A 9,101-nucleotide genomic window follows, 5' to 3' on the forward strand; every position below is an offset into this window, starting at 1 on the left:
ATTGCTTATCAAATAGATTATATACTTATTGTTCAAGCGGAGAAAATTGTGCTCCTGAGGCCACGATAATAAAGCCAGCGCATTTGGGGAAATCAGGAAGACGCCTCAGCGACAGAGCAGGAGACCGCATGCGGCTACTAAAACAGTCCCCGCAGGGCACTGTTGCAATGCACTGAATAAGGGCCCATGTGACGAGGAGTTGACAAAAAAAAAAAAAACATTTGGGAGGACATACGGAGATAAGACGGACTTAGATGCTTGGTTTGGTACTTAGATTCTTTATTTTGGCACACGTTTGGTATTTGCCAAGCCTGCACACCCGGATTGCAACTACGCCAATGCCCATACCAAGCCACAGGACGAGGACCGAGACAAAGTCAGCATCGGCTCGCTTGAACGTTTTATCAAGCGAGCAAGAAATGAATTTTTTCTTTATCAAGAAAACTTTTATCATCCACAAATAAGAGCTTTTTGGAACATCCCAATGAGCCTGGAGGTACTAAAATCAAACATGAATTCATCTTACACGTGCACTTATTCCTCATGTTTGGCATACTGTGCACTTTAAAAACTGCATCCTCTGTAGGACGTTTTTCAAGTCGTTTAAAAGGTAAAGAATAGCACTGTACGTTCATTCCATGATTTATTTCGTTTTGACGCGGATAGCTATCCGTTCTGGCTATGATGTGTGAAATACGTTGTGCCCTTTGCGTTTATTTCGTTCCAGGGAGCCCCACCTTCATTGAGCTGACACGAAAGTGCTTGAACATTTAGATCAGATTTCATCGGGAACATGATATTTGTATGAGAAAGAAAGCGCACCAGGTTTTTTTCGCGAAAGGCTTATAAGCTTCTTTGTTTTCATACTTCAAGGCAATTTGTCATTCTATTATTGCGTGGTTGTCATAACTTTTGTTGCGTTTTGCTCGACAGCACCAGTTTTAAGTGAGCGGAACCATATTTGCGCCACTGTGACGGACGAAAAGTAAGCGGCGTGCTGATAAACCCACGCTGACTGCCAACATTTTTACCTTGACGCAAAATCAGAACGCGAACGTTGCTGGTGGCCCTGGTGAAGCATTTTGCCCTAGCAAGGTGACCAATTCCTTCTTTTTGACATTTGCATCATCCGTTTGACAGAAAAAGTGCGTCGTCAGAAGCGCGTGAAAGCTTGGGGCGTGTCGGGCCTGAGCCGTGAAGCGTGTCGGAAAAAGCAACGTTTTCTTGAAGAGTGCTCCTCAGCTCTAGCAGCTCCACCGTGTGCAGCCTTCCGAAGTCTTATTACAAGAATATTCATGTTCGGTGAAACTTGCTGGACATTCTGAAAGTTTTTCAAGCATGTGGCACACAATAAAAATTACGCCCGCCTCCGCTCGCGGGAACCCTGGTTTGATGCGACGCTGAAGGGGGTTCCATTGTTCGTTTCCGTTGGGTCGATTATTCGAATTGCGTGATCAATCGTCGGGTAATGCGAGAGAGAGAGAGAGAGAGAGAGAGAGAGAGAGAGAGAGAGAGAGAGAGAGAGAGAGAGAGAGAGAGAGAGAGAGAGAGAGCAATCGTAGGGCGGACGACCGTCGACTGAGAGACCAGCCGGAGCGCGGCACTCCGCTTACATGCGCAGCGCGCCCGAAGGAAAGGAGACCGCGGAGAGAGAGGGCGCGGCACATGCGCACAGCGCGCTTGCACGGCGCGCAGCGCCGCCCACCGGCGGAGTGAGAGAGCGCGCCTAACGGCGCGCGCCACAGATGTTGGGGGAGAGGGCGCGCTATCACGGTGAGAGGAGGAGGGGCGCAGCGGTGCGGACAACAACAGACGCACGCGGACAACAACGGACGCACGCAGGAAGGACAGGGCCGCCGACAAGAGATGCTCTCAGCGTCGCATCTAAAAGAAAGGGTAACCCCAGCTGCGGAGGACTGCCTGGTCTTGAAGGTGTAATAACACAAAATACTACATGAAACTGCGGTATGTATGGATGCAACCACACTGGAACTTTTTGTCACCAAAACAAGATTGTCCCTCTGGTGTAGTATCCTGCGGAATACTTCCATTTTATGCAGAGCCTCGCAATACGTCAAGTTTTAAAGCGAAGCTTTCAGCCTCTCGCTGATGGCGCCAGTGTGCACCCCAAAACCCACTGCAGGAAAGCCAACTTTCTCTGACGATAATCAGGATCGCGGGTGAAGTGAAGAAAAAAAATTAAAGCAGTTCCGCTCAACGTGAAAACTGTCGGAAACGCAGAACAGTGACTCGCTGCACGGGCTGTGGCGCCGTTCTTTGTTCTTTGCTGCCACCCCTCACGATCTGCTCCACTTCGTTCCTCTCCTCTCTTGATGAATTGAACGGAGGTTTCTTCGATGTAATTCGATTTTCCCGCTGTCGCAGTGCTCACGCGCCTCGTTCTGAGACAGATCGCATCCTTTCCTTTACCTTTTCTTTGTTATTCTGCCTAGAACAGCACGAGTGGGAGTTCTGTTCTTTTTATGCTTGCTTTCATCTGGCACGTGCTAGAGACTTCTACGCCCTTTTGAACGCGCCGTTTTTTAGCGTGAGCTGCACTGGCCGAGGTTGAGCAGTTTCGTGTGTCTCCTGGGGCCGTATTCTGCTATCCGACGCCCTTCCGACGCGCGTCGGAAGTTCGTGACGTCAAAATGGCGTGCAAATAGCCAACCGCCCCGCCCTCGAAGATCGCGGGAAGTACGTCATCGCCTTCGGGGACAATCTCATAACTTTCAAATGCTGCTAAAGCGAAATTAATAAAAATGTTTAGATATAACAAAGCCTTTCCTGTTTGTGTGTTTTCACGGGCACTGCCGTTGCTGCTAATGCTAGTTTAACAGGTTTACACGCATTTATGTTTTTACTTTGTTCCGTTATGAGGCGCCAGGGAGCGCTGCGCGCGGCACAGCTGTTTTTAAAGGAGGCATATTTGAACGCTCAGTGCAGGTTGCTGCGCAAAAATTTCGTCCCACAAGGGCGTTCTCTTGGGACGAAAAGCGACGTAAACGGTACGCTGTTGCCCGGCAGTTATATATAAGACGGCTGTGACGTGAGTGCGATATTTTGATCGATTTTCTAACGCCATGTCATTGTTCGGCCACTCTCGCTTGTGCAGTGAATTAAACCCGTTTTTCAAAACGCATGTGTGCGCGTTTTGCGCACGATCAGATTACGTACTTATATTGTCACGAAGCCAAGGATGACGCAGTTGTCTTGAAGGAAAAACAAGTTTATTATGGCGAACTTGTGCTCCCCTAACAACTCAAAAGAATACAGAGGCGGCGAAGCAGCGGTCAACAGAGTGACTTGTGCAGACGAGTGTCGTCGAATCGAATGCCGCGGCGTCTGCTCTGCACGCTTTTATCTTTCGGCGCAAATGTTTCTCGAACCGTCCATTGAAATACAGAACATTGTAGATCAGAGAAGATTTTTCTGGGCTAGTGCCGTTAGGGCGAAACAGTCTGCTTATCTGAATGAGATAGCCCGTGCGGCATAAAAATAAAGAATGGAAGACGCGCTTCGCGGACACAGATAACAGAGCCAGGCGTGGCCGGGCGATAAAAACAAACAATAAATAAACAAACCCATACATGGTTCGCGGTAATATCACGGCAAGCTCGTTTTAATTTTTTTTAATGAAAGCAGGGGTGCAAGTGCAACGTCAATGAAAGAGAGTACTGACCTCCAGACTTTAGCGACCCGAGGATACGTTTCCTGCCTAGCTTTGTTTCATGAGCTATATTAATATGCTATTCTGCGTGACGAACTGCTCTAACAGCCTAAGCCTGTATCACGTCAAATCGACCACGCCCACAAATTTGGTGCTTAAGCATGCAACTTGAAGTAGTTTGCTCAGTTTTTTTTCTTAAAACATCCCGAGAATCAAACCGCCTTCCCGCAGGTATTGTTTCCATCCACAATAATCACTTGTTTCTACAAGCATAGGTACAACTCAGTGACTGTGCAATGAGGTGCAATTTTTATAATTGAGCACCTGCAATGTATTCTTACGTTAGCATATTTTGTAATTCCATTTTCCTATTTAATGCCTCTACCCTTCAGGGTTAAATAGGTAAAGTATACCGCAATACGCTTCGTTAACTAAGATAGAGACCAAATTTTCAACCCCTTATTGTTTTTTGGCCGTTAAGCTCATAATGAACACATTTTCAGGCACACTGGAGCTGGAGAGCTGCTGGTTGTGGAAGGCCCTGAACAAACAACCAGTACTGTGGGCCTCAACAAGAATAGATGCCAACTATGAGCACTTTAACAAGCTGGAGTAGAGAAAGCAGTTTTGGCATTGCATCACAAACATCAATGTGCCCTTCTTTATTTTTGCAATGAAGTTACGTTGGTTTCTGTGCACTTTAAATAAGGCTGTGTACTACAGAAATGCTATAGTTGATTTTGTCACGATTATTTTTTCCCAGTGTTGGTTACTCTTGGACGGTGCTGCTGCATGCAGGGGAAAAGGAAACAGTTCAACATAACTTGTAACACCCTGATTTATTGAGGAAAAATTCAATACGCCTTTGTAGATGCTGCTGTTGGCTTATCATAATTATTTTTTACAAGCAGGTGTCCTTCATGAAAGAAAAAATCGCAATATCACTTTAAAAATCTAAGCAAGCAGTCATCAAAGCACTGAGTGCTAGAATACATGCAATGGTGGGGTAAATGAAACTTTTGTGACCATTTTTCCACTTATCATGAGAATGTCAGAGTAAACCATGACAGTGAACTCTTTGTTAAGAGACAGCCTCCAATATTTTAAGCATGTTTACTTTTTGTATCAACAGTGGAGATGCATACTGGCATATCGTGTTCTCTTAAGTAAAATGATCTGTCAGAGATTTCCAAACAAAGTCACCGTGCAATGGTTGTGCTATGTCATAATATAACTCTTGACTGGATTGAACTAATTGTGTCCAGAAGATTCCGCAGTATACTGATTATTTTTTTTGTTTGTGGTACATGCATCATCATTCTTTGCTTCACAGCAGAATGACGGTTACAGTGTAATAAACAGAATTTTCTCAAGAGAATCTTGACCGGTCTCTATACCCACAACAAGGCCTCACGACCCATCAAAACAGTAGTCACGGCCTATCCCAGATCAAGCAACACCGTGTCAAGACATAGTATATAGTGGTCGAAAGCAAAGCAACTTTCTCTGTTGTCCTCACACAACCATGTCAAACACAAAACGACAAGAAGCTTCTCTACAGGAAACAATGTCGCGTCAGGGCAAAGTATATGCTACATGAAACAACAACAAAACAATTTTCTCCCGACAAAACAAACACCGCACACCACACACAATCAGAAACGAAAGTTAAAAATGACATGTTTAGTGCCACAAAGCTGTCTGAAGATGCGTTGGTTGCCCTGTCCTTCAGGAGCTTCTTGCTCCTGTCGGGGGCAGGCACCTCATCAGCCGCATCGTCTGTATCACTGCCCTCGTCCCTTGGTGCTGCTGCAGCTATTGTCGTCAGTCGTTCCAACAGGCAGCCACACAACACACACTGACAATGTTGGCTGCCAGAAGAGGCCTATGAAGAAAAGCTGGTGCTACTGCAGGCAAGGAAAACAGCTCTTGAGAACTGCAATGCTGCACTTCACGACAGAGCACATCGAAGCATGTGCGGCATTGTACTTTTCTTCAGGTGTCTGGGGCCTGGACGACGAGCAGGGGGTGTCATGAGCCACGACTCGAGCAGGTGGCCACCGTCAACCCCAGAACTCGCCAGGCTTTACACGTCACGGGCAAAAGTGAACAGCCAGTCACACAAAGGCACTGTAGTCGCCAGTCACGGTCAGGGCCTTCATACTGGCGTCGCACACCTGAAAGAAATACATAACACAAATATGTACTAAAGCATTAAACAAGTACACAGTTTGAAAAAAGGAAAAGGTAATAAACAAGAGCAAGAATATAAAGAATTGGGTTACTTGGAACTGATTCACTCCGCAACTGCATGCAACGACAAACGACATCGCCGTGTTGTATGTGCCTTTTTTTTAATCGTCGCTGTTTCGCGTAGCAGGGGAGTTAGAGCATGCAGGCGACCTGAGAGGAAAATTGGTTACTTACAACTATAGATAAGGGCCCTCCCACCCATCTATGCGGTACAACTGCGAAATACAACCCCTCCCCTCCCCACCCCGCATTTCGAAATCGATAAACCCTTAAAACGAGCCGACAAGCTGAACTTGTCACCTATTCACTATGTGTCAAGCAGGGGGAAACATCTCAGCCGAAGTGAAGGCGCCGAAGCAGTTGACACACGATGGGGGCGGGGCGAGGGCGATATACGTTACGCATATATTACACGGTTCTTTATGAAGTCAGTTAGACGACCAACACAATACACCTGTTTATCTTTCTTTATAAGCTTTTTTTCTTTCAAGACGCCACCCTATTCGATACCTCTGAACGTGTTCATTTTAGCTACATTTATTGACATACCTTTTCGATATCATTTCACTTAAGCGAACATAGGCCGGAGAGTTAAAAGATTATTTACATATGCATGCATCTGCTAAGTTTTTTTTTTTTTTGACACACTATTTGATCATGCACAATTGCGAAATTTATGGGAGATCACTGCCACCACACCACACCGCTCAAAACAAACGCATTTCAGTGACTGCTTTTCAGACATCGCGCTCCTTTTCCCTTCGATGCAAAACAATTTTTTGCTTCCGTAACAAACGTAGCCAGAAACAAGTAGTACTTACACCGTGCTTACGTCGCCGGGGTATCCAAAACCCTCGTGTGTCGGAGCTCCGTCAGTGCCGACACCACAGTGTGAACGCTGCGACTGGCGTCGGGGTGCGACAGTGTTTCATGGTGGCAGAAAACGCTTTGCAAACTGTCAGTTGCGAAGAGGGACACAGCACGCACAGCACCTTCGTATCTGTTGACACTTCGCTGCACCTCGATGGCCGATAAGGGCTTCCAATTTCAGCGCCTTGGCAACGGCGTGAATGCTGCGGCTGACCGACGGCTGCGTCATGCCAAGAGTATCACCGCTACCGACAATCTGTTGAAAGCTGCCGGTAGCGAAGAGCCTCAGAGCGCACATCACGTTCGCTTCCGTAGATAGCCCCGTCGCACTCGAGGCCTAACGTGCTCGTTAAGTGCGTCGCACAGCATCCGCGCCGGGCCCTTGTTGACACGGAAACGGCGCTGAAAGTCGCCGTCACTCAGTCGACGCTCAGGCACGGGATCCTCCTCCAGCAGCTCCAACAAAAGTGCGAACACAGGCGGCATATACGCAGCCATCGTACAATCCGATGCGCTCTTAACCGCGCCGGATTTCACCCGCCGGTCGCGGGAGAACGAGCGGGAGCCTTTGGCTACGTGACGTCACCAAAAAATAGCCAAAATATAGCCGCGTGACGTAGGCTGGCTGACGTTTTCCGCTCCGAGCCAATCGTGAGAGCCCACTTTCTCCTCTCTCTAAACAACCGCGTCGGAAGGGCGCCGGAAATCGTTCCGGCGCGCGTCGGATGACCAGCAGAATACGGCCCCTGGAGAGCCGTGCTGCGCATGCGCGAGGAGCGGTGATGTCACACGGCGCACAGCTGGCGCGTTGGAGCCGCCGACGCCACCGCAGCCACGAGCGCCTCGCCGGTCTGCGCATTCCAGAGGAGTGACGTCATAGCCACGGCAGACTCACTGTAACCAGCGCGTGCCCAGCTGTGCGCCCCCGTTGCGCAGTAGCAAAATCTGACGCTGCGCCGGAGCCGCTTGATAGCGCTTCTCATTTCAAGCGCATGCGCAGAGGTATCAGGCTAAGAAAAACCAGCTGAACCTTAGCTCACGCTACGTATATCCTGGCTGTTGTGCCAGAGCGCCTGGCCCCAATTCGTTCCACGGGGCGACGGGCCGACAGCGGGGCCGATTCACGCTTCGTCCAAACCAGACCAAACCGCCAGCGGCGGACAGGCTGAAACATGCACCGCCGCAGATTCGCCTCATTCTTCTGCGTCGCGGCGGCTCGGCCGAATCATGCATCGGGTGAACGATCGGCGACCGACATGCTGCTGCTTGCCTGGAGGCGGCCTCGCGGAGACGGCGTAGGCATCGCCCTCCCTTTCCCATCGGGGCGGCTCGGCTGACGCAACCGCTTCACTTGCATTCGTCGGATTTCAAACTTCGGCCAGCGAGAGTCCTGATTGGAGTTATTCAAACTTCTCGGGGCCACAACGGAATTCCGGGGGTATAAAAACCCGCCCGAAGGCACTTATCGTAAGCATTCTCCGGCGGCATTCTTCGGCGGCACTTTTCAGAGGCACCGAGTGGAGAGAGAGAGAGAGAGAGAGAGAGAGAGAGAGAGAGAGAGAGAGATCACTTTATTGATCCTTAACCGGTTCACGGGAGCGGTGTGGCCATCGGTTTGAGGCCGGCGGCGACGTTGTCAGCGCGGGTGACCAGAAGTATCTGGACCTCTGGGTCCGAGCTGCCCAGCGCTCCCTCCCACTGCTCATCACTAACTATGGAGGGAAAGGGATCTTGAGGGCACGCCCACATTGAGTGGATCAGTGTGGCTGGGTCCCCACAGAGTGGACAGTTTGGCGAGGGGAATTGCGAGGGGTGAATGCGATGCAGTAGTGCTCGGCAGGCCAAAGAGTTTGTCTGCAGGAGTCGCCATAAGCGCTCCTGATGGCTGGTTAGCTCAGGGTGGGCAGGAGGGTACCGACGGCGAGAGAGGCGGTAATGCGTGGTTATATCGTGGTACCTGATTAACTGATCCCTGGCTGACCTGGCGCCGTGGTAGGGGACGAGGCTGGCACCGGCACGGATGGTCAATCCTCGTGCTGCATTGTGCGCTGCCTCATAGCCCCCCAAACCAGTGTTTGCCGGGGTCCAGACGATGTCTACCAGGGAGGACGGAGGATGTCTAAGGAGGATTTCCGACGCCACGGACGATATGTACCCGCGGGCGAGGTTTTGGATGGCCGTTTTTGAATCGGTGATTATATTTGTAGGTGCCGGTTGGGTTGTTAGAGCGTGCGCTATTGCCGCCTGCTCTGCCGCAGCAGGGGTGCTTGTGCGCACGGTTACAGAGTTAACAGGGGTGTCATTCGAG

At 49.6% G+C, this 9,101-nt stretch overlaps 2 long non-coding RNA genes across 2 annotated transcripts; one reads left to right on the forward strand and one right to left on the reverse strand.

Annotated features, from left to right (window-relative positions):
- Positions 1-2,952: 2,952 nt before the first annotated feature.
- LOC144179273 (uncharacterized) lies at positions 2,953-5,037 on the forward strand. The gene is made up of 2 exons (XR_013324193.1): positions 2,953-3,049; positions 4,174-5,037. It is a non-coding gene; the product is annotated as an uncharacterized LOC144179273 (long non-coding RNA).
- On the reverse strand, positions 4,491-7,444 carry LOC144179271 (uncharacterized). Its single transcript, XR_013324192.1, has 2 exons — positions 6,745-7,444; positions 4,491-5,847 (listed from the first exon to the last, which is right to left on the reverse strand). It is a non-coding gene; the product is annotated as an uncharacterized LOC144179271 (long non-coding RNA).
- Positions 7,445-9,101: the final 1,657 nt, after the last annotated feature.

This window comes from Haemaphysalis longicornis, unplaced genomic scaffold (assembly GCF_048455015.1).
Source record: "Haemaphysalis longicornis isolate Haplotype H1 unplaced genomic scaffold, Haemaphysalis longicornis Haplotype H1 scaffold_4, whole genome shotgun sequence".
NCBI lineage: Eukaryota > Metazoa > Arthropoda > Arachnida > Ixodida > Ixodidae > Haemaphysalis > Haemaphysalis longicornis.